Here is a 24,586-nt window from a genome sequence, read left to right as displayed (position 1 = left end):
TACAGTCTATCAAATTGAATTATAGAGGAGGACAAATGATAGGTGGTACCAGAGTATCAATTGGAGACACCAATCCAGCTGGAGGGGCATCAGAGAAAGCTTCCTGGAGGAAGGGGAATCTATTGAAACTCATGCAGAGGTTTACAAATTGAAGCTTCACAAATTGTCTTGACTCACCCTTAACATCTAGATCCATTCCTGATTGTAGATTTTCAAATCAAGTTCTTGCTCTTTCTTGTTTCTCTGTTTTATGAAGACATTAATTCCCTTGGGACTTTTGTAGTGTATAAATGTGACCATTTTCTTTAACGACAATATTCCCCACCCCCCTGTACGCTGTACAGGGAGTTGAGAAACCTGCTTTAAGTTCCAACTCTGCCATTGACCTGCCGTGTAGCCTTGGGCAAGGGGCTCTCCCTGTATGGGCTTGAGTTTCCTTATCTGTAGAATGACTCAGTGAACTCTAAAGTCATTTCCACTTGCAGTCAAGCCTTACAGTGTGAAGCTGATTAGTTAATGCAAGATCTTCCCCAGGGTTCCCAGTCCGTCTTGCTCTGACTGGTAAGAGCCTTTCTCCAAGTCACAGTGGGCCTTTCTAATCCCATAGTCAACACGATGCTTTATATGGCCTCAGGCTTGTGACTCTACAGGGATGGACCAGGCCAGGGTGACAGGGACTCTTTCTTCCAATTACCCTTTCTTCAGGTAGCATTGAGATGTAAATATTCTGTAATGCAGAGTAGGGTCAAGTCCATATGCACAGATTCCACTGTCAATTTTACTTTGACCCTACAGAAACTCCTACACATTTCTTACACACGGCTCAGACACCACCTCCTCTGGGAAGCCTTCCAGGATCACTTCTTGTCCACCTATGTAGCCACCGCCAGCAGCACTCCCTCCTCTGCTTCCACCTATTGCAGACTGACCTCCAGCCTGGCACTGTCACCCTCATGCACTCTCAGCCCCGTGGATGCCAGAGCTGTTTCTTCTTCAGCTCTATGTGTCCAGAGTCTGGCATGAGCACCAGAATCTAACAGGGGCTTAGTAAAGTGGTGGAACGGTTGAAAGAACAAACGACCAAATGACCGAATGAATTGAGACTCCTTCGCCCTCTAACCGGAAATCTATGCCGGACGCCCCTCTCTGAGCCTCACTTTCTTCATGTGAATATGATTTGATTGTATGGTTCAAGATACCCTTTAGTTTTAACATTCTGTCGTTTTGGCCAGGTGCAGTGGCTCATGCCTATAATCTCAGCACTTTGGGAGGCTGAGGCGGTGAATCACCTGAGGTCAGGAGTTCGAGACCAGCCTGGTTAACATGGTGAAACCCTGTCTCTACTAAAAATACAAAAAATTAGCCAGGCATGGTGGCGTTCACCCAATCCCAGCTACTTGGGAGGTTGAAGCAGGAGAATCACTTAAACCCGGGAGGTGGAGGTTGCAGTGAGCCAAGATTGCGCCACTGCACTCCAGCCTGGGGGATAAAGGGAGACTCCATCTCAAAATTTAAAAAAAAGAAAAAAAATCTATAGTTTGATTGAGATTTGTCAGCCTGGGCTATCCCAACCCCTGGCTGTGCCCATCACCCTCCTGTCACCCCAGCCATCCCCACGCATAGACACCAGCTGCCTGCTATTTGGTGTCCCTGGCCTCTTGGGTTTGGTGAGGCCATTGTCACTGTGACTGTATTCTTTACTTCCCAGATGTCAGTGTGTGTATCTGTCTGTGTGTGAGGGGTGGGCAGGTTCCTGGGGAAGCCATCAGCTCTTCATGCAGAGGGACTTCCTTTTCCTTGCATCTTCTTCGGCTCTGTGTCCTGCTCCAGGTGGCCCTCGGAGCAGGACACACCCTAGGCCTTGGGTTGGGCTCTGGAACAAGTGAAGACTGATAAGGGTTGGGAAGAAGAGTGGTCCCAAATGGCTCCAAGGAAACCAGGAGAGACTTCCTGGAGGAGGCAGCATTTGATATTGGTCTTGATGGAGTGAGGCCTGGAATGCATGGGTTGGGGGTATGTAGGTACTTCTTTAGGTACCAGGAAGCCACAGCAGACTTTTTGAACTGAGGAATGACTTGACCAGAGTTGCAGTTTGGAAAGACCCATCTGGCAGCATGGTGAGGGTGGGCAGGAGCCAGCCTGGAGGTGGAGGAAACAGCAGCTGGGGAGCTGTTGCAGGAGGTTTCAGTGAAAAGCCGTGAGTGATAGATAAGTTCCATATTTTTTTTCTCATTGTTTTTTTTTAAGCAGATCTTGCCCGGCTCCTGCAGGACCGGCTGGCTTAATAACTCCTGAGTTGAGGTTTGACAGGTGGATGTTGGGCTCATCCCCGCTCCTTGTTCTGCAAAGACCCAGCCTATTTCAGCAGAAAGCCAGTCAGTGCCAGCAGCTCTGGGATACCGGACAGCTGCCAAGGCCAGGGACTGCCGGGCTGCAGCGTGTGCTTTCTAGACCCTGGATTTCATTGTGACACAAATCCCAGATCTTGCTGCTGGGTCTTGGACCTCACACCCATCTCTCTATTTGCTGTCTCTAAGGAAACAGGATGACTTTATGGTCCTGATGTCATGTTGGCTGTGAGAGCAGGGGCATCTTCCGGAACCCCATGCCCAGATGGGATCCATAATTGGACAGCTTTTGCCCAGGGAAAGTCCAAGCCAACCATCAGTTCATCCGCAGCTGAAAGAAGCAGCCCTCCTCCACTGTCTTTCAGCCAACAGCTCCCTTGGGACTTTGGGGGGCACTTAGGAAAGGACAGGAGAAGAATTTTAGGGCAAAGAATATGATCTCCTGCCCATGGTCAGTGACTTTTAGGAGAAATCACTCCCAGAAAACTTCCCAGAGCCCGCTGGTGACACCCCTATCCAGCAGCCTGAACTTCCAGGCCCTGCCGGCCCCTTTCTTCCTTTTTTTAGGATAACTTATCCCACCAGGTTGCCCACGCCTCTGTTTTGACGCAGACACAGACTTGCTTGCTTTTGCTGCCATGGGGGCCTGTGCAGGGTACTCTCAGTGTTGCCACACTGGATCTTTTCACAGCCATCTCAGGAAACAGACGAGGAGGCCGAGGCTGGAAGCAGTGAAGTGACTCTCCTGGGGGGCATGGTGCCCTTAGAGGAGAGCTGGGGTTTGTGACTCGGGGGTGGAGTTCTTCCGGTCCTGTCTCTCCTATTTTTGTCCTATCTGCTCCAGGGACTAGTGTGGAACTGCTGATCCCCTTTTGTGGAGGAATTGAAATGCAGATTGTTTAACAAAGCTAAGGAATTCTTTCCAGGGATCACTCTTCTACCCAGGAGGCTGCTGAAACTCCCTGTTGCTCTGGTGACTGTGGCGTCCTCAGCCGGGTCTTTTGGAGCCTCCTGGTAAGGTGTGCCTGGACACATGCCTGACTTCCTGTCCCACCAGCCATGCCTCTATCTGTCACAGGCCTGTACAAATGCCCCTTCCTCCGTGACACCTTCAGAACCATTCCTGACAAAGGGATTTCCTTCTTGAATACCTTTCCTATGCCACTGAGATGACGAATACACTAAGCACACGTCACAGCCTTCTGCACGGTCCGTCTGAGGCAGATGGGACGCGGACAAGAGAGGGGGTACAGAGAGTGAAAATGGCGAGCCAGAGTAGAGCCATCTTTGCCCCAAATACCTCAGGACTCTGTGCCATGCAGCCAGCCCCCTGCCCTGCCTGGACTTCTGTTTCTTGTCCTGCTCCTCCGGCTTTGGGCTTATGACGTGAGTCTCCCACCTGCCCTCTTCCTTACTCGGGTGCCTTATAATATACTCCAGCTACTGTTCTTTCCCCACACCGTGTCATTTAATCTTCGCAATAACGGTAGGGTGGTAGATATCCCTAGTCCCATTTAACAGATGGGGAAACTGAGGCTCAGGCAGGCCATTTGACTTATCTAAGGTGACTTGCCCAAAATTGCATAGCCAGAAAGACAGAACAAGGATTCATTCATATTTACTGAGTGCCTGATATGTGTTGAACAAAACAGATTTGTTCCCTGCTGTCCTGAAACTGATCCAGAGCCTGGAATTGGACCCTGCCAGGGAGCACAGGGATCCACCCTGAGGCTGGGAGACAAAGGGACCACAGGCCTCCTTGAATGTGACTCTGGCTTCTTCCAGTGAAATGTGGAGATTCATGTCTTCTTTCTGTGTCTTGGGCACTCAATCCATCACATTTTCTGGCATTCGGGGCCACCAGCGACTTGGGCTGCAGTCCAGAGGAGTCATTCTTCCTCCTGTTTCATCTTTAAAATGAGAGCCGAAGGGCTGTTGATCACTTTCGTGAGCTGCAGGAGATGATGGCAGCCTGATGGGGCTGTAATTTCCCAAACTCCTGTCTTCTCTCCACTCCTGCAGATTGATGGGACAGGGCTATTTGCCTTCAGGGACTGCATGCTGTCATCCCGGTGATACAGCCCCAGTCAGCTCCTGGTTGATTCCCTCTCAAACTTCCAAGTCAGAACCTGTAGGGGCAGGAGCAGGTCGATAGAGGAAGTCAGTCTGGTGCCAGCCATGCCAACAACCTCTATGTGTGCCAGGATTACTGTGACCAGAGGTGGAGGATCCTAGAGGAACACACTAGGCTCTCATAGCCAGGCTCTGAGGGTTAATGCCTGGAGCAGGGGAAAGAGTGTTGGGAAGATTTGGGAGGGGTTGTCACTGTGGTCCAGAAACTACTCTGCAGCTTTGCCGGAGGTGGGGAGAGAAATGAAGGATCACACACATCAGCAGTGAGTTTATGATGAGTCACACACTGTGCTAGCCTTTTCCAGATGGCATCTCATCTCGCCTCCATAATGATTGTATGAAGAAGACATTCTCGACTCCACTTTAGAGACAAGGAAACCGAAACAGAGGCCAAGCACCTTGCCCAAGATCACACAGTTATTAAGCAGCAGGACTGGGATTTAGACCCTGAGCTGACATTCAGCCCATGATCCTTCCACTGTACTGCTAAGGTGGTCAGAATCTTGGGGTTAATTCACAGGTATCAAAGTCCCAAGAGACTGATGTACAAACTGGAAAGTGGGGTTATCGGTATATGGAACTCATCTACTCTCTCCAGGACCTAGAATATTCCTGGCCATCATGGTTAAGTCATCCATTGGTTTTCAGTAGGCACAAAAGCAGAGGGAGCAAAGTTATGCATTCCTGGGAATTATTTCTCTGAGGCTGCAAAAATGCCTGGTGAATTCTCCAAATCCCCATGCATGAGGGCCCTCTAGTGGGGGGTGGGGGGTGGGAGGCTTTTACCAGCTGCTGGAGGAACATAGATAAATCTTATTATTTTGGCTTCCTTTTATTCTTCCTTTAGAGATTCCTTCTAGAACTTTGTCCTGGTTATCAATTGCTATATAGCAAAATAACCCAAAATTTAGTGACACAACATACCATCATTGTTGCATGAGCAAATTCTGTGGATCAGGAATTTGGATATGGCACAGAGGAGATGGTTTGTCTCCATGATGTCTGGGGCCTCATCTAGGAAGACCCAAAGGGTAGAGGTGACTCAAATGGCTGTGATCTAGAATCATCTGGAAGCTTCTTCACTCATCCATATGGTGCCTGGGCTAGGACACCTATTCAGATCTCCCTGTCTTTCTATGGGTATCAGGGTCTCCATGTGGTATCACCATATGGTCTCACCAGTACTGTGCCTTCAGCCTTCAGGGTATTTAGGCAATTAATGATGGCTCAGGGGGTCCTGGAGCAAACATAGTGAAAGACACATGGTCTTCTCTGAGCCAGTCTGCAAAATCACATGGTGTCACTTCTGCCCTGCTGGATGGAATTAAAACCAGTGCAAGCCCACCCAGCCCTGAATTAGGCTGTTCTCATGCTGCTATGAAGAAATACCTGAGACTGGGTAATTTGTAAAGAAAAGAGGTTTAATCGACTCATAGTTCTGCATGGCTAGGGAGGCCTTAGGAAACTTACAATCGTGGCAGAAGGGGAAGCAAACATGTCCTTCTTCAGACGGTGACAAGAGAGAGAAGTGCAGAGTGAGAGAGTGAAAGGGGAAAGCCCCTTATAAAGCCATCAGAGCTCTTGAGAGCTCACTCACTATCATTAAACAACATGGGGAAACTTCCCCCATGATCTAACCATCTCCAAGATTCTCTGCCCAACCCCCCACCTCCAGGCAACATGTGGGAATTATGATTTGGATTACAATTCAAGATGAGATTTTGGGTGCAGACACAGCCAAACCATATCAGGCCCATCTCCTTAAGGGAGGAATGTCAGAGTTTGAAGTCATGTTTCAAAACCTCTGCAATTACCTGCATCATTTGCACACTTTCTTCAGAAGAAATACAGCTGGAGTTGTTCCTACGTGAATTTCTTTTTCAAGACCCAGCCTACCTTTGCCAAGAGGATAGTTAATAAAAAAGTATCAATTATCAGACAGTTACTTTGACCTAGCAACTGTACTAACTACTTCACATGAAGAACGTGCTGTGTCTTAGCCCGTTCAAGCTCCTCTAACAAAATACCTTAAATTGGGTAGCTTATAACGACCAAAGTTTGTTTCTCACAGTTCTGAAGGCTGAGAAGTCAAAGATCAAGGTGCCAGCAGATTTGATGTCAGGTGAGGGTCCCACTTTTGGGTTCATAGACAGTTCCTTCTCACGGTGTCCTCCCATGGCAGCAGGGGCAGGGCAGCTCTCCAGGGTCCCTTTCATAAAGGCACAAATAACATTCATGAGGGCTTCACTTCTATGACTTAATCACCTCCCAAAGGTCTTACCTCCTAATACTGTCACCTTGGGGGTGAGGATTTCAACTTAGGAGTTTCTGAGGGACACAAACATACAGGCTACTACATACACTCATGTTCACCATTTTACAGGTGGGAAGCCAAGTATTCCAGTAGGTCAGTAGTTTGCCCCAATCACTAAGCAAGGAAACATTAGAGGGAAGAACAATACCCAGAGCTCCACCTCTCCAGAGCCTACACCCTTAATGTCCTGTGCCCTGCCCCACCACGCTGCCTGTGAGTCCGCTGTGTCTGGTTTTATTGGCAGGACCTGGCTGTTTTTCACAAGTCCTCCACATCACTCAAGCTCCTGAATGTTAGAAGTTGGTTCCTCCCATTCTTAGAAGGAAAGCTTACCTCCTCCATATTCTAGGGATACTCCCCTCTAGTGATGGCTACAGCTGGTATACATGTGGCAGCTTATTAGATGGTTTCACTATAAAAATGCATTATGGGGTGGGTATGGTGGTTCATGCCTGTAATCCCAGCACTGTGGGAGGTTGAAGAGGGTAGATCATTTGAGGTCAGGAGTTCAAGACCACCATGGCCAATGTGATGCAACCCCGTCTCCACTAAAAATATAAAAATTAGCCAGGCATGCCTGTAATCCCAGTTACTTGGGGGACTGAGGTGGGAGAATTGCTTGAACCCCGGCTGTCAGTGGTTGGAGTGAGCCACGATTGCGTACTTGCACTCCAGCCTGGATGACAGAGCAAGATTCGGTCTCAAAAAAAGAAAAAAAAAGCATTACGAAGCTGCAATAATTAAAATTGAGAACAACTCAAATTTATTTTCAGCTGAGAAATGAATAAACAAACTGTTATATAGCCATATAATGAGATATCACTCAATAATAAAAAAGTGTGAAGAAGTGGTACTCATAACACCATGGGTGAACCTCAAATGCATTATATTGAGTAAAACAAGCCAGACTCAAAAGCCTATATACCATAAACATACTGTAGGATTCCTTTTATATAACATTCTGGAAAAAGTAAAACTATAGAGACAGAAAAAATATCAGGACGTAGGGGTGGGGTAGGAGGCAGCTACAGAAGAACTTGATAGACACAGTAGGATAGATATTATTCAGCTATTAAAGGAATGGAATTCTGTCACATGTGACAACATGCATGAACTTTGAGGACATTATGCTAAAGGAAATTAGACAGTCACAAAAGATAAATCGTGAATGATCTCATTTACATGAGGGATCTAAAGTAGCCAAATTTATAGAAACAGAAAGGAAAATTACAGTTTCCCGGGAGCTGGGGTAAGGGAGAAAAGGGAGTCCTCTAATGACAATAGAGTTTCAGGTCTGCAAGATGAGAAGGTCCTGGAGAGCTGTTGCACGGCAATGTGAATATTCTTAACACTACTGAACTGTATGCTTGAAAATCAAAAAGGTGGGAAATTTAATGGTATGTGTTTTTTAAAAATCACAGTTTAAAATAAAAAAGTAATTGAAAAGAAAGACATGACAGAGTTTTTTTGTGGTGATGGGACTAGTCCGTATCTTGGTTATGGCTTTTTTGTGGTGATGGGACTAGTCCGTATCTTGGTTATGGTTATTTTGTGGTGATGGGACTATTCCATATCTTGGTTATGGTGGTTTTCCAGCTGTATGTATTTGTTACATTCAACCTGGCCACTAAGACAGGAGAGTTTTGCTGTATGTACATTATACTCAATAAAAGTGAATTTTTAAAAAGCAGAACCAGAAATGATCTGGTACAGGAATGGTCCACTCGAGCAATAATGTGTATTTCTTGAGTACTTCATATGTGCCAGACACCATCCTAGGCATTAGTAGAACTGAGGCAACTTTCATGGAGTCTGCATTTTTGTGAGATTGCAATAAAATGCAATGATCATACAGACTAATAATAAAAGAGATATTGCAGAAATAGACACACATACACATATCTATATCTCTGTATCTATCCATTTATCCATCCATATCAATTTAATGGAGGATAGAGATAGCATGACAAATTATAGATGAATAATTGATTATTCCATTATCTCTTTTTTTTGAGACGAAGTTTTGCTCTTCTTGTTGCCCAGGCTGGGGTGCAATGGCGCGATCTCAGCTCATCACAACCTCTGCCTCTAGGTTCAAGTGATTCTCCTGCCTTAGCCTCCAGAGTAGCTGGGATTACAAGCATGCGCCACTATGTCCAGCTAATTTTTTGTATTTTTAGAGGACAGGGTTTCTCCATGTTGGTCAGGCTGGTTTTGAACTCCTGACCTCAGGTAATCCGCCCACATTGACCTCCCAAATTGCTGGGATTACAGCCATGACCCACTGTGTCCAGCCTATTCCATCATTTCTAACTTTATGCTTTATCCCCAAATAAATTCCATGTAAAGATTACGATGTAAAAAACCTTTGTGTTAAAAATGTAAAAACCATGAAGAATAAAGAACATATAAATATTTACGTAATCCTGGCCTGGGAAAGAGCTTTCTAAGTATAAAACCAAAAGCAAATGCATAGAAGAAAAAAATTAATCGATTTGACCACATATAAATTGAGCCGCCTGACATCAGAAACACAATAAATAAAAGTAAATGTCAAGTCACTATGAGAAAATATTATTTGCAGCATGTATTGTAGAAGAAAGATTAATATTTTTAATGCATAAAGTCATGTTATAAATTGGTAAGAAAAAGGCAAATAGTGTAATAAAAATGGTCAAAGGACATACAATCTGACATTTTAATTATTTTAATTTTGTATTTCAACACTTCACAAAACAAGTAATACATATAGTGGCCAAAAACATAAGAACTATATCCGGCATCACTAAAAATCAAAGAAATGCAAAGCAAGGCAAAGTATAATTTTTCCTATCAAACTGAGAACAAAGTTTGAAATCAATCTTCAGTGTTGCTGAGATTTAGGAACTGGGCATTTCCATGCCCTGCTGGTGTCGGTGTAAGTTGATAGAACTTTCTGGAAGACAATGCAAGAATGCATATGAAAAGCCTTCAGGACAGTAGTTCCGTTGTTCCCTCTCAACTTCATCTCTCCTGCCCCCACCTTTTCGGTTCTGTAACACAGGGGCTGGAACTTCATTTTCTCGATGGCTTCTAGTTGGCTAATGGGAGGCCGTGGTGGAAACTGAAGGGCGAGAGTGGGGGAGAAGGGACTCTCTTTGATTTCTGACTGAGGTCTGCATCCTCCAGCAGCAGCCATGCCACCTGCACCCCAAGCACCAGGCCTGTGGTGCTCCCTCAGAGCTCAGTGCCCTCCTCTCAGACGTCTGAGTGCTGCTGCAGGAGCCCTCTGAGAGTTCCAAGCACAGATCTTGCAGTGTCATGCCCTGGAGGTCTGAGCGTGAGCCTTAGGCAGCCTCCTCCTTCACATGCCTAAGTTCTGGACATACCGTGTCTGTTTTTCTTTTTTTCCCCAAACCTGGGAATGGCAGCTGCTTCTTGCAGTTATTGATCTCTGGGTTACCTCTTCATCCTTTGCTTTCTATTTTGTCTTTCTCTCTCTTTTTTTGAATTTTCTTTAGACAGAGTCTCACTCTGTCACCAGGCTGGAGTGTGGTGGCATGATCTCAGCTCACTGCAGCCCCGGGCCTCCCAGCCTCAGGTGATTCTCTCACCTCCGCCTCCTGAGTAGCTAGGACTACCAGGGTGCCACCACACCTGGCTAATTTTTTTTGTATTTTTTGTATTTTTAGTAGAGACGGTGTTTTGCCATGTTGCTCAGGCTGTTCTCAAACTCCTGGACTCAAGCAATTCGCCCGCTTTGGCCTCCCAGAGTTCTGGGATTACAGGTGTGAGCCGACACACCCGGCCTACAACATCTGTATAGTCAATTCTGTATGTTAAATCCTCTCTGTTTGCAAATACCTCTGATTTTCCTTTTCCTGGCAAATTCTGGCCAATGATATAGTCTGTATCTAGAAATTCTACCTCTAGGAACTTATTTTAAGAAAGCAGTCATAGTCGTGTTAAAAAAATTGTGACATAATTTATTAATAGCAAAAACGTGTCAAGCAACCAAAAAAAAAAAAAAAAAAAAAAAAAAAAAACCTAAAAGCCTAAAAATGTAAGTTTGGGGCTTATTTGTGTTCCCAAAAAAGATATGTTGAAGTTCTAACCCCTCAAGCCTCAGAATGTGAACTTATTTGGAATTAGAGTCACTGCAGATGTAATTACTTAAGATGAGGTTATGCTAGAGTACTGTAGAACCTTAATCCAATATGACCGGTATCCTTTTAAGAATTGAAGAAGGCTGGCCTGGCACGGTGGCTCACACCTGTAATCCTAGCACTTTGGGAGACCAAGGTGGGCAGATCACGAGGTTGAGAGATTGAGACCATCCTGGACAACATGGTGAAACACTGTCTCTACTAAAAATACAAAAATTAGCTGGGCAAGGTGGTGGGTGCCTACAATCCCAGCTACTTGGGAGGCTGAGGCAGGAAAATCATTTGAACCAGGGAGGCTGAGTTTTCAATGAGCTGAGATTGAGCACTATACTTCAGCCCAGTGGGCAGCACAATACTCAGTCTCAAAAAAGAAAAAAAAAAAAAAAAAAAAAAAAAGAATTGAAGAAGGCCAGGCACTTTCCCAAAGTACCTGAAATCCCAGTACTTTGGGAGGTCAAGACAGGAGGATTGCTTCAGACCAGGACTTCCAGAGCAGCCTGGGCAATATAGCAAAACCCCATCTTGACAAAAAAATTAGCCAGCTGTTGTGGCGTGTGCCTGTGATCTCAGCTACTCAGGAAGCTGAGATGGGAGGATCACCTGAGCCTGGAGGTTGGCTGCAATGAGCCCTGATGGCACCACTGCACTCCAGCCTGAGTGACAGGGTGAGACCCTATCTCTACCCCTCCTCCCTCGCAAAAAGAGAACTGGAGAAGAAACAGAGAGACACACAGAGAGGACAATCATGGGATGACAGAGGCAGAGACAGGAATTATGCTGCCATGAGCCAAGGATGGTTGGCAACCCCAGGAGCTAGGGGAGTGACATGCTTGGAAGACGTTCTCCTTTTGAATCCCAAGGAGGAACCAATCCTTGATTTTGGACTGCTGGCTTCCAGAACTGCAAGAAATGCATTTTTTTTTTTTGTCTGTTGTAAACCATTCAATTTGCAGTATTTTGTTATGGCAGCCCCAGGAAACTGATACGATGAGATGGGTTAAATAAATTATTATATAGTCACACTATGAAAAACTTAGCAAAGATTAAAATATAAAACAATATTGTGACAAAATGTGTAATAATATAAAAAACAGTTCATGATGTATTACGGTAAAAAATAAGACTTAGGGATGGGCATGATGGCTCATGCCTGTAATCCCAGCACTGTGGAAGGCCGAGGTGGGTGGATCACGAGGTCATGAGTTCCAGACAAGCTTGGCCAACATGGTGAAACCCAGTCTTTACTAAGAATACAAAAATTAGCCGGGCGTGGTGGTGCATGACTAATCCCAGCCATTCAGGAAGATGAGGCCAGAGAACTGCTTGAACCTGGGAGGCAGAGGTTGCAGTGAGCTGAAATCACACTACTGCACTGTAGCCTGGGTAACAGAGCATGACTGTCTCAAAAAAAAAAAAAAGGCTTTACACAATTTGAGCCTATTTTTGTAAATTAAACACACACACACACACATGCACACATACACACACACAGTGAATAACAACAGCAACAATCCTGAAGGGTTACACCTAAAATAACAACAATAGTTACATTGGCAGGCGGGAAGTATTGTGAGTGATTTCTGTTTTCTTTCTTTTGATTATCTTTGTTTCTAAATTTTATACACAGAGCATGGCTTATTTTTGAACAAGGCTTTTTTAAAAAGTGCTTTTAGTCTCAGTATTTTCTCTGATTCTTGCAAGGACCCTACGGGAGACTTAGCAGATATTGCTACACTTAATCTCCTATGGATAAACTGAGCCCCACAGAGAGGGGTCAGGGAAAGGTACGTTCTTCCCATGCTACGATCAGAAGTTGAAAGAGAACTTGTTCAAATGAGAGTGGGAGCAGTCCTTTCTCTCCTCGAGACCAAGCTCCATCCAGGACATCTGGAGAGCAAACTGAGTAGATATGAGTATCCATGATAAATTATCAAAGATGTCATCGGAGAAACCATATAAATCTCTTGGCTATTTTTAGCACCCTCTGTTTCCACTGACTAACACCACAGGACCTTAGGCAGCTTTCCAGGAACACCGTTTTGTTATTTATTTATAATTTATTTTACATTTATGTTTTATTTTTATTATAAGATTTTCAAACATACAAAAGTAGAGAGAACAGATAGCTGCCCTGAGCCCAGAACCCAGCTTCAACAACATCAAAACTTTGCCATGCCAGCTTTACCCTGCCCTACCCCCAGTTTCCCCTACAGTATCTTAGAGCAAATTGCAAACTTGATGTCGTTGTACTCGTAAGTACTTCTGTGTGCATCTCAAAAAAGAGAGGAGCATGTAGGTTTTTTCTTATACAAACTCAATGTTATTATCACATCTAACAAAATTAATTATAATTCCCTAATATGGTTTGGGACTGAGTCCATAGTCAAATTCCTGCTGCGGCCTTATTTGGGCTCACCTCATTGTCATAAACATCCAGCATTAAACCACGAAGGGGGTGGTGCCTCCCAAATCCCTGAGAGGTTTGTCTTGCTGACATTGGTCCTTCCTGGGACATGGGGTTGAGGGATGGGTCTATGATTGGAGAAAGGAAGGTAGAAGATGGATGCTACACAATTTTGTGGAAAGGGGACTTCAAGAGAGTGCTCTGGCCCTGCTGTGTGACCTTAAGTATGCTACTTACACTGTCTGTGCTGCCATTTCTGCTTCTATGAAGTGTGGAAAACAACCAAACCAGTGATTTACCTGTTTACCTGCAGCTCTTTTCCCTGTCTTTCTCCCTCATGTCTGGAGGGCAGCTCGAGGGCCAAAGCTGTGCCCTGAGGACAGACAGCCCTGGGAAGGGATGTGGAAGATTGGGGTTCTTACTGATGCTGTTAGTCCGCTGAGCTTACTGACTCTGGGACCACCTGCCTCTGGACCTCCTGCTGCAAGGTGCAAATGTGTTCTCCGATGAAAAGAGGCAAAATCTGTAAAATGTTTAAGGAGGTTTATTCTGAGCCAAATATGAGTGACCGAGGCCCAAGACACAGAGTTAAGAGGTCCTGACAACATGTACCCAAGGTGGTTGGGTGACAGCTTGATTTTACACATTTTAGGGGGACAGAAATCACAGGCAGACATCAATCAATGCATGTAAGGTGTACATGGGTTCAGCTCAGCTTGAAGCAGGGTGGGCAGAGACAGTGGGCTTCCAGCTGGATTCCAGGTGGATTCAAAGCTTTTCTGATTGGCAATTGGTTGAAAAGTTATTATTTAAAGACCTGGAATAAATAGAACGAGTGTCTGGGTTGATATAAGCAGTTGTGACACAAAGGTTTTTTTTTTTTTTTTTTTTTTTTTTGAGATGGAGTCTCACTCTGTCACCAGGTTGGAGTGTGGTGGTGCAATCTTGGCTCACTGCAACCTCCACCTCCCAGGTTCAAGAGATTCTCCTGCCTCTCAGCCTCCTGAGTAGCTGGGACTACAGGTGCATGCCACCACACCCAGCTAATGTTTGTATTTTTAGTAGAGAAGGAGTTTCACCATGTTGGCCAGGATGGTCTTAATCTTTTGACCTCGTGATTTGCCCGCCTCAGCCTCCCAAAAGTACTGTGATTACAGGCTGAACCACTGTGCCCAGCTGAGAAGAGGTTTTTATCATGTAGATGAAGCCCCCAGGTAGCAGGCTTCAGAGAGAAATAGATGGTAAATGTCTCTTATCAGACTTTAAAATGTGTCAGACTCTTAGTTAAATCTCTCCTGGATCAGGAAAAGACCTAGAAAGGGAAGGAGATTCTCTAAAGAATGTAGATTTTCCCCACAAAAGATAGCTTTGTAAAGCTATTTTAAAATATGTCAAAGAAATACATTTTGGGGTAAAATACTTTGATTTTTTTCAGGGGCTGCTATTTGTCATGTGATGCTAGACTAGAGCCAGGTTGGAATTTGGTATCTTGTTGCTACAGGAGTCTGTTTTGTCAGCCTTAAGATCTCTGTTGTAATGTTAATACTGGTCAGTTGCATCTGAATTCCAAAAGGAGAAGAGTGTAATGAGGTATGTCTGACCCCCACTTTCCCTCATGACCTAAACTAGTTTTTCAGGTTTATTTTGGAATACCCTTGGCCAAGAGGAGGGATCCATTCAGTCATTTGGTGGGCTTAGAATTTTATTTTGATTGGCAGTTCACAGTTTAGCTAATTCAATAGAGGGCTTGGGTATTACTTGCAGCCAAATGCATTTGATGCATTCATTGATGTAAAAGACTTTCAACCTCTATTAAGGTGGCCTTGAGGGGCCTAAGCAGTAACAGGGTCTCCCCTTCTCCCTTTCCCTCGACTTCATATTCACATTTATATCAGCAGTCTGTGTGAGACTGAAAAAGGGTGCCTTTGCTTACAAACAGAGCAGCAATGAAGCTTGAGAGCCATTGGCAGGAGACAAGCAGACACCATCTCTAGGACTGAGGAGCACCCGGGGCAGTATGGGAGGCAGAAAAGTGACTTCTCACACAGGTGTGGCCAGATTGTCACTAGAAGAATCTCTGGCATTTTGGGAGGCCAAGGCAGGCAGATCACTTGAGGTCAGGCATTTGAGACAAGTCTGGCCAAAATAATGAAACCCCATCTCTACTAAAAATACAAAAATTAAGTGGGTGTGGTGGTGGGTGCCTGTAATCTCAGCTACTCAGGAGACTGAGGTGGGAGAATTGCTTGAACCTGGGAGGCGAAGATTGCAGTAAGCTGAGATCATGCCACTACATTCCAATCTGGGTGACAGAGAAAGACGGTCTCAAAAAAAAAAAAAAAAAAAAAAAGGAAAGAAAATCTCTAGGATTTCCTCTTTGTGAAGCCTGGGGGTGGCACAGGTTAATGGTTAATTTTATGTGTCAAGTTGGCTGGGCCATGGTGCCCAGATAGTTGGTCAAACATTATTCTGGATATTTCTGGGAGGGCATTTTTTGGTGAGATTTACATTTAAATGGGTAGACTTTGAATAAAGCAGACTGCCCTCCCTAATGTGCAGGTTTTGGGGATTGCAGAGGGGCAGTCAATCAGCTAAAGGTCTGAGTAGCACCAGAGACTGACCTTCCTTGAACAAGAGGGAATCCAGCGGCTGACAGCCTTTGGACTTGAACTGTTCTTGGGTCTCCAGCCTGCCAGCCCACCCTACAGATTTTGGACTACACATCCTCTGTAATCGCATGAGCTAATTCCTTAAAATAGACCAATTTATATGCACATCCTATTGATTATCTTCTCCTTCTTCTTCCTGAGACAGGGTCTTGCGCTGTTGTCCAAGCTGGAATGCAGTGGTGTGATAATGGCTCACAGCTGCCTCAAACTCCTGGGCTCAAGAAATACTCCTGCCTAAGCCTCCTAAGTAGCTGGGACAACATGGGTGTGCCACCATGCCCAACTAATTTTTAAAAATTATTTTGCAGAGACAAAGTCTGGCCATGTTGCCCAGGCTGGTTTCAAACTCCTGGCCTCAAGCTATTTTCCTGCCTTGGCTTCCCAAAGTGTTAGGATTACAGGTGTAAGCCACCATGCCTGACCTGCTTCTGTTTTTCTGAAGAACCCTGACTAATACATTGCCTATAGTTGCAAAATTAAGTTGTAGTGATCTCATGGGTAAATTGAGACAAAGACATGTCCAGGCCCCCGAAATTATCAGGGTCAACTGTGTTATAAACCTAACTTGGGTCCACCTTCCCTGTGCAGCAAAGCCAAATACTGACATGGGGATTGGCACAGAGATAATGTGAGGCATTGCAGGATGCCAAGCAAGGAGAATCAGGCAGCTAAGGTGCAGAACCTAACTCTCCTATGGCTTACCCATAAGGGTTTTTCTTTTAATTGCATTTTAGGTTTTGGGGTACATGTGAAGAACATGCAAGATTGTTGCATAGGTACACACATGGCAGTGTGATTTGCTGCCTTCCTCCCCTTCACCTATATCTGGCATTTCTCCCCATGCTATCTCTCCCCAACTCCCCACCCCACACTGTTCCTCCCCTATTTCCCCCCAACAGACCCCACTGTGTGATGCTCCCCTCCCTGTGTCCATGTGTTCTCATTGTTCAACACCCGCCTATGAGTGAGAACATGCGGTGTTTGATTTTCTGCTCTTGTGTCAGTTTGCTGAGAATGATGGTTTCCAGGTTCATCCATGTCCCTACAGAGGATACTAGCTCATCATTTTTGATGGCTGCATAATATACCATGGTGTATATGTGCCACAGTTTTCCGATGGTCCAGATGGGTTCATAGCCGAATTCTACCAGACATACAAAGAGGAGCTCATACCATTCCTTCTGAAACTACTCCAAATAATACAAAAAGAGGGAATCCTTCCCAAATCATTTTATGAGACCAACATCATCCTGATACCAAAACCTGGCAGAGACGAAACAAGAAAAGAAAACTTTAGGCCAATATCTATGATGAACACAGATGCAAAAATCTTCAATAAAATACTGGCAAGCCGATTGCAACAGCACATCAAAAAGCTTATCCACCATGATCAAGTAGGATTCATCTCGGGGATGCAAGGCTGGTTCAACATACGCAAGTCTATAAATGTAATTCACCACATAAACAGAACCAAAGACAAAAACCACATGATGATCTCAATTGATGCAGAGAAGGCCTTTGACAAAATTCAACAGCCCTTTATGCTAAAAACCCTCAATAAACTAGGTATTGACGGAACGTATCTCAAAACAATAAAAGCTATTTATGACAAACCAACAGCCAATATCATACTGAATGGGCAAAAACTGGAAGCATTCCCTTTGAAATCTGGCACTAGACAAGGATGCCCTCTCTCACCACTCCTATTCAATATAGTATTGGAAGCTCTAGACAGGGCAATCAGGCAAGAAAAAGAAATAAAGGGTATTCAAATAGGAAAGGAGGAAATCAAATTGTCTCTATTTGCAGATGATATGATTGTATATCTAGAAGACCCGATCATCTCAGACCAAAATCTCCTGAAACTGATAAGCAACTTCAGCAAAGTCTCAGGATATAAAATCAATGTGCAAAAATCACAAGCATTCCTATACACCAATAACAGACTTAAACAGAGCCACATCAAGAATGAACTGCCATTCACAATTGCTACAAAGAGAATAAAATACCTAGGAATACAACCTGTAAGGGTTTTTAAAGGTGGGGAGGCAGTGGTTACCAGCAAAGACATAAATTAGTACATGGAGGCTATGCGTTGGTTTCACCTGAGAAGGTGGGGCATCCTAAAGCAGGGATTCACAGGTCATAGGTGGATTCGAAGATTTTCTGATTTGCAATTGGTTAAGGGGGAGAAATTTTGTCTAAAAACTTGGGGTCAACATAAAGAAATGTTGAGCTCTGGCCTTTGGTGTGGCTTCCTCCAGGTCCCTAAGGAAGAAATTGAGAACAAAGAACAGCAGTCAGGGTTCAGTCCTCAGCTCCCCCTTATCTGAGGTCTGTGTGCCGTCAGACAGCAGTTTCCAATCGGCGGGGTCTGGGTTTCTGAAAAACAACTCAGGGCCATCAATTAAGATGCTGTCTTGGTCAGATGCAGTGGCTTACACCTGTGATCTCAGCACTTTGGGAGTCCAAGGTGGGTACATCGCTTAAGCTCAGGAGTTTGAGATCAGCTTGGGCAACGTGGCAAAACCCTGTCTCTACTAAAAATACAAAAATTAACTGGGTATGGTGGTGCATGCCTGTAATCCCAGCTACTTGGGCAGCGGAGGTTAGAGAATTGCTTGAACCTGGGAGGCGATGTTGCAGTGAGCTGAGATCATACCACTGTACTCCAGCCTGGGTAACTGAGAGATTCTGTCTCAAAAAGAAAAAAAATTATCTGTAGTTTCCATGGGAAACCAAATATTTTGTTGTTCTAACTTTTTTGGCTATTGTTTTAAACTATGATTACTTCTTGCTTCTTAGGTTGCTCATTTACTTCTCAAGGCTAGCCCAGAACAGTTATCTACTAGCACCTGACAAAGTACCCTGAAATGTAGTGGCTTAAAACAACAAATCTGCATAATCTCAAGCAGTTTCTGCACTTTAGGAATTTTCCCTGAAAGAACTCAAGATTTTCCTTTATTTCCATGCTTAGGATGGGGCAGGACTCTTGGAGGGGTCCCTGCTCTGTTTCAGCTGGGAAAGTACTTGGGGCTTGTCCTGGCTCTTCCCACTGGGCCACCTTGGTGTTTCACAGAGGAAGCCAGCAGCCATCGCTCAGGCATTGCAGGTATCTGGAGCCCAGAGGAACCATGTGCTGAGAATTTTCCTTGCCCTGGAAAGGGGGACAGGCAGGATGAGTCTCCCCACCAAACCCCAACCAACTCTACTTTATGACCTGCTCCAGCAGTGTTCGACTGACCATTTTACAGAAGGGAAGACTGATATCTGTACTTACAGATGCTTTCTTTCCAGCTTCTCAGATTCCCTATCCCTTACCTGGAAAAGACTAATGCTAATAGCCAGGGCACTGGGAGCCAGGCAGGCATAAAATCCAGGGATCTCTACCTTCATTATGTAAATTTTCCCGAATTTGTCCATGTGTTCTCCCTGGTGTCCCCAGTCCTACAACCTTCTATGTCATCATCTTTGCAGAATGAGCCTCCAGCCTTCTGTAAAGGTGGGGAAGGTGGATCCCTCCTCCTCTGTTATAAACGCTGTCTTCGTCCCACTTTCTAAAGTATCTGTAGCTGCCAATGTTTCAGTCTTTGGGAAGGTCATCCGTATAAATGGGCTGTTTCTTGGCTTTCTCCACTGCTGACGAAGGATTCCACTTTCTCGGATCTGCTAAGTCAGTTAGCCCCTCTCCATCAACTTTTCAGATTCCAAACATTTGCTGCTGTGTCTCCTTCTATGTTCTCTTTGTTTTGAGGTGGTACAGCCTGGACAAAGGCTTAGAGGTCGAATGGCATAAAAACAGGGGCTTATAATATGTGCTCAACATTGTGCTAAGTACATCACGTCTATTTGCTCGTGGAATCCCTACTCACTTCTACGGGAAAATGGGGACACAAAAGAACAAACGACGCAAACTAACTTGCATCAAGTGGACCAGTTAGGAAGAGGTCGCACCAGGATTGGACGCCAGACAGCTTGGCTTGAAAGTCCACATTCTTAGCGCCCACCCTACTGCCACACGCAGTGTAGTCTATGTGGGGAGGAAGTCACTTCCTGGGGCCAAAATGTCTTTAAGAATGGACACTGTTTTAACCTGTAACCTGTAGAATATCCTTCAGACAACATTTTCAAGATAAACATAAGTACAGGGAATATCCTCATGAACTTTCAGGTTACTCTCAGGAGTCTTAAAAACAAAAGAACTCTTGTGTCCTGTGTGTACCTCCAGGCTGAGACGTCAGTTCCTCCCATGAATGCTTTGGACTCAGCTGTGGGTGGGGACAGCCCTACCTACCACTTCTCTGCAAGGTGTTCAGGTGCTCCCTGGTGATTGTCCTCTTGGAGGCAAAGTGTCATCTTATCCACGTGGCCCTGCTTGTTCCTTAGTGGTGGGGACTGTGTCCTCTATCTCCCTAGTCCCTAGCACAGCTCTTAACACACAGTAGGTGCTCCAGACATTTGTTGAATGCATAGATTAACGCTGCTCCCTCCCCGTCTCTTCTCTCCACTGGTGATCCCATAACCAGGCTGACTGCCCCCACTACAAGACCTCTTCTGATACAGTTTGGGTTTGTGAACCTGCCCAAATCTCACGTTGAGTTCTAATCCCCAGTGTTGGAGGAGGTGCCTAGTGGGAAGTGATTAGATCATAGGACATTTTCTAATGGCTTAGCAGCGTCTCCCGGGTGCTGTCTTGTGATAGAGTTCTCCTGAGATCTGCTTGTTTAAAAGTGTCTGGCACGGACCCCTGCCCGCCTTTTCCTTCTTCTCCAGCCATGTGAAGATATGTCTGCTTCCCCTTCACCTTCCACCATGGTTGTAAGTTTCCGGAGGCCTCCCCAGAAGCAGAAGTCTATACAGCCTGCAGCACTGCGAGCCAATTAAGCCTCTTTTCTTGATACATTAGCCAGCTTCAGGTATTTCATTATAATAGTGTGAGAACGGACTAGTACACCTCCCGAGGCACACATGTACCCAGCTGTTACTCAGGACAGTCGAGCCAAGCTGACTGTATCCTTACCCCGTTTCTTGGTTTCCAACTCTCTTGGCCTGGCCCCGTGTCTGGCCCCCAGCTTGTCTCTTGGACATGAAGATGAAATGCAGCTGCTGCCTCGGACCTGCAGGCTCAGGTTTTATCCCTCTCCGATGCTGGAGGCTCTGGTGGAGGATAGACTAGGTCATATACTAAGGTACAAGCTGAACCACTCTAACAAAGGATCCCCAGATACAGTGGTTTATGTAAGATGGAGGCTTCTTCCTTTCTCACTCACCTCTCTAAATGCAGGCAGGCCTGGTAAACTACTGGCCCATCTTGAATGACGTGCTGTAGTCAATGGCATGTGGGTGGAAGTGACAATGTTCTAGAAAAACCAGGCTGTGAGAGGCCTTGCAGGTTGCTGTTGCCCCTCCCTGTTCTCCTGCTTTTCATCATAAGAAGCATCAACCCCAGCCAGTCTGGTGGTTCAAGGAAGGTGCCAGAAAGTGGAGCAGACGCAGACCAGAGCTGCAGCCCCAGCTCCCAGCTGAGCTCAGCCAGAACAGCAGACTCCCAGCCAGCCTGCAGACACAGTGGAATGAATGCTTCCTGTTTTGTGCCATGGAGATTCTGTTCTCGTGACAGAGACAATCCAGAATGGACAGGAGGTTCTGCTTCATGAAGCTGTTCACGGACCCGGGTTAGCATCCACCCCACCAGCCTAGCACACAGCTCCCCTCTGTCTAAGACAGTGGTTCCAGCCACTGGGAAGGGAAAAACCAAACAAGTATAGGACAAGTGGTCTGACGTTAGGAAGCGGACAGCACTTCTGCACAAATGTCATAGGACTGAGTTCATTACACAGCCACACCTAGCTGCAAGGAGGGAGGCTGGGAAATACAGGCTTGTTCTGTGCTGAATATGTCCCCCTTCCAGATTCACATGTTGAAGTCCTGACCCCAGCACCTCAGAACGTATTTGGAGACAGGATCCTTAAAGAGGTGATGAAGGTAAAATAAAACCATTAGGCTGGGCCCTAATCCAATGACTGGTATCCTTGTAAGAGCAGGAGATTAAGACACAACCCACACCGAGGGAAGACCATGTTTAAAGCGGCTTTTTGGGGGCTTACTATTCACAATTGACCTCCCAAGCCAGGCAGGCCAACCCTTCCAGCCAGGGGAAGTGTCCGTCTAGCTGCCCTCTTCTGGGTTGCAGCCTGTGCCGCAAGGGGGCACTGGAAGCAGGAGGGACCCTGGCCAGTGCAGGGAAACCTGAGCAGAAGTCTGCACACCCAAGCCCACTTGATGTTCTTCTCCTCCTCAGTCATGGCCGGCGTGTCGGCGACTAGACCGGGGCTGACGGTCCGGCTGCCATCTCGAAGGGTGAAACGCTGGCCGTTCTCTAAGATTATTGGCTGCTGCAAGATTAGGTTGAGCTTCAGGTCCTCCTGGGCATAGCAAGCTCCGCCCTGGGGGCAGGATAACCCGACAGGCCATGTCCCAAGTCAGGGAGAGCATGATAGGATGGACTGGGACACAAAGGGCTGTGGTGGCCACCTTTCTCCTTGCTGAGGATGTGAACCTGGGCCTCCACCTTGGGGCAGGGCTGGACGGAACCTGCTTGACCATGACCAGGCCCCGCCATAGGTTCTCCCTCTTCAAGCCTTGGACCAAGGCCCTGAGGTTATCTTCAGCCTCGGCCTTCTCTAGGCTCTTGTGGACCATCCCAGTGCCGGTCACCACAGTGCGGATGCTCTTGCTATGTCCCAGGAGCTCACAGTCTTCTCCCTTCTTTAAAATGTCACGTTCTAGCGTACCTGTTGCCACAGAGCCACGGCCAGGGATGGAGTACCCTGACTCCATGGGCAGCAGGAAAGGCTTCTCCAGGTCCTGGGTGGGCACTGGGATGTAAGTGTCCACAGCATCCAGCAGCTTCTGCACAGACTTCAGGCCTAAGTCAGGGTCCCAATCCTCAAGGGCACAGAGAGCAGAGCCTATAATGACTGGGGTCTCCTCCCCTTTATAGCCAAACTTGGGGAGCAGCTCCCGGATCTCCAGCTCCACCAGCTCCACCATCTGAGTCCTGGACAGCATCAGCCTTGTTCACGCACACCACCACATGCTCCACCCCAATCTGTCTGGCCAGTAAGAAGTGCTTTCGGGTCTGGGGCATGCGGCTGTCATTGGCTGTGACTGCCAGGATACAGCCATCAAGGGGTGCAGTGCCTTGATCATATTCTTTTTCTTTTTTTGTTTTTGAGACAGAGTTTTGCTCTTGTTGCCCAGGCTGGAGTGCAGTGGTGCGATCTCGGCTCACTGCAGCCTCCGCCTCCTGGGTTCAAGCAATTCACCTGCCTCAGCCTCCTGAGTAGTTGGGCTTATAGGCATGCACCACCATACCTGGCTAATTTTATATTTTTAGTAGAGACAGGATTTCACCATGTTGGTTAGCCTGGTCTCAAACTCCCAACCTCAGGTGATCTGCCCACCTCAGCCACCCAATCTGCTGGGATTACAGGCGTGAGCCACCATGCCCGGCCATGAGCATATTCTTAACATAATCTGTGTGACCCTGGCAGTCTGTGTGGGCACAGTGGCGGGCTGCAGTGCTATACTCCACGTCGGCTGCATTGATGGTGATACCCCGAGCTCACTCCTCCAGGGCATTGTCGATTTCCTCGTACTTCTTGAACTTAGCCCCACCTCCCTCCACCAGAGTCTTCATGATGGCTGCAGTCAGTGTGGTCTCGCCGTAGTCCACGTGGTCGATGGTACCCACATTCACATGTGGCTTGTCACGCATGTAAGTGGCCCTCCACGGCCAGGCCACGGCATACGAGGGACAATGCCGGGGTCTTCAGTGGCTGCAACAAACCCTACAGTAGGAAGGTCAGGCTGGCCGTGAGACTGCTGAAGTGGGGCATCGCACGCAGCAGGGTGGCAGCTGCCATTGTGGTCATACTCACACCCTGGGAACACAGGGAAACACAGGGAGACCACAGCCACCCACAAGCCAAGGAGAGAGACCTCAAAGAAACCAGCCCTGCCAACATATTTATCTTGGACTTCCAGCCTCCAGAACTGTGATAAAGTAAATCTTTGCTGTTTAAACCACTCTGTCTGGGGTACTTTGCTATTGCAGCCTGAGCAAACTAATACAGGCTATACCTGGGCTGCCATGTTCCCAACTAAAACCAAAGAAAGAGAAGGGAAGAAGGGATACTGGGGGCGGCATCCGTCTCCCAGGAATTCTCCCTCGTGAACCTGACTAGCACATCACTTCCACCTTCCCAGTCTCGTAGGTCCCCAATCCTTGTGAGGTGGGAGCTCCAACGTGTACCTACTGGCTGCTTACCTAAATCAGCACTGCAATTCTCTACATTACATTGTGTATATTTACAAACCTTCTAAGGGGTGCATAGACTTCACCAGGTTGTGGTCAGGTGTCTGTGGTTTGTTGTATCCTTTCTGGGTCATTAGCAGGCTGAGAGCTTGAGTGTTTCTCACACTACCTTTAATTCGGTGCCAGGACTCCACGGAGAGACGCCTTCAGAATTTCATCTCCACTGTCTTGCAGCAGGATCGGGCAGGAAGCG

The 24,586-nt window shown here is 46.3% G+C and overlaps 1 pseudogene; it reads right to left on the bottom strand.

Annotated features, from left to right (window-relative positions):
• The window catches only part of LOC101034485 (elongation factor Tu, mitochondrial-like), a 53,811-nt pseudogene extending 29,861 nt beyond the window's left edge, over nucleotides 1-23,950 (bottom strand).
• Nucleotides 23,951-24,586: the final 636 nt, after the last annotated feature.

The sequence above is a fragment of the Saimiri boliviensis genome, chromosome 2 (genome assembly GCF_048565385.1).
Source record: "Saimiri boliviensis isolate mSaiBol1 chromosome 2, mSaiBol1.pri, whole genome shotgun sequence".
NCBI classification, from domain to species: domain Eukaryota; kingdom Metazoa; phylum Chordata; class Mammalia; order Primates; family Cebidae; genus Saimiri; species Saimiri boliviensis.
Note: the sequence above shows the minus strand (reverse complement) of the source record. Positions and strands in the feature narration are given on the sequence as shown.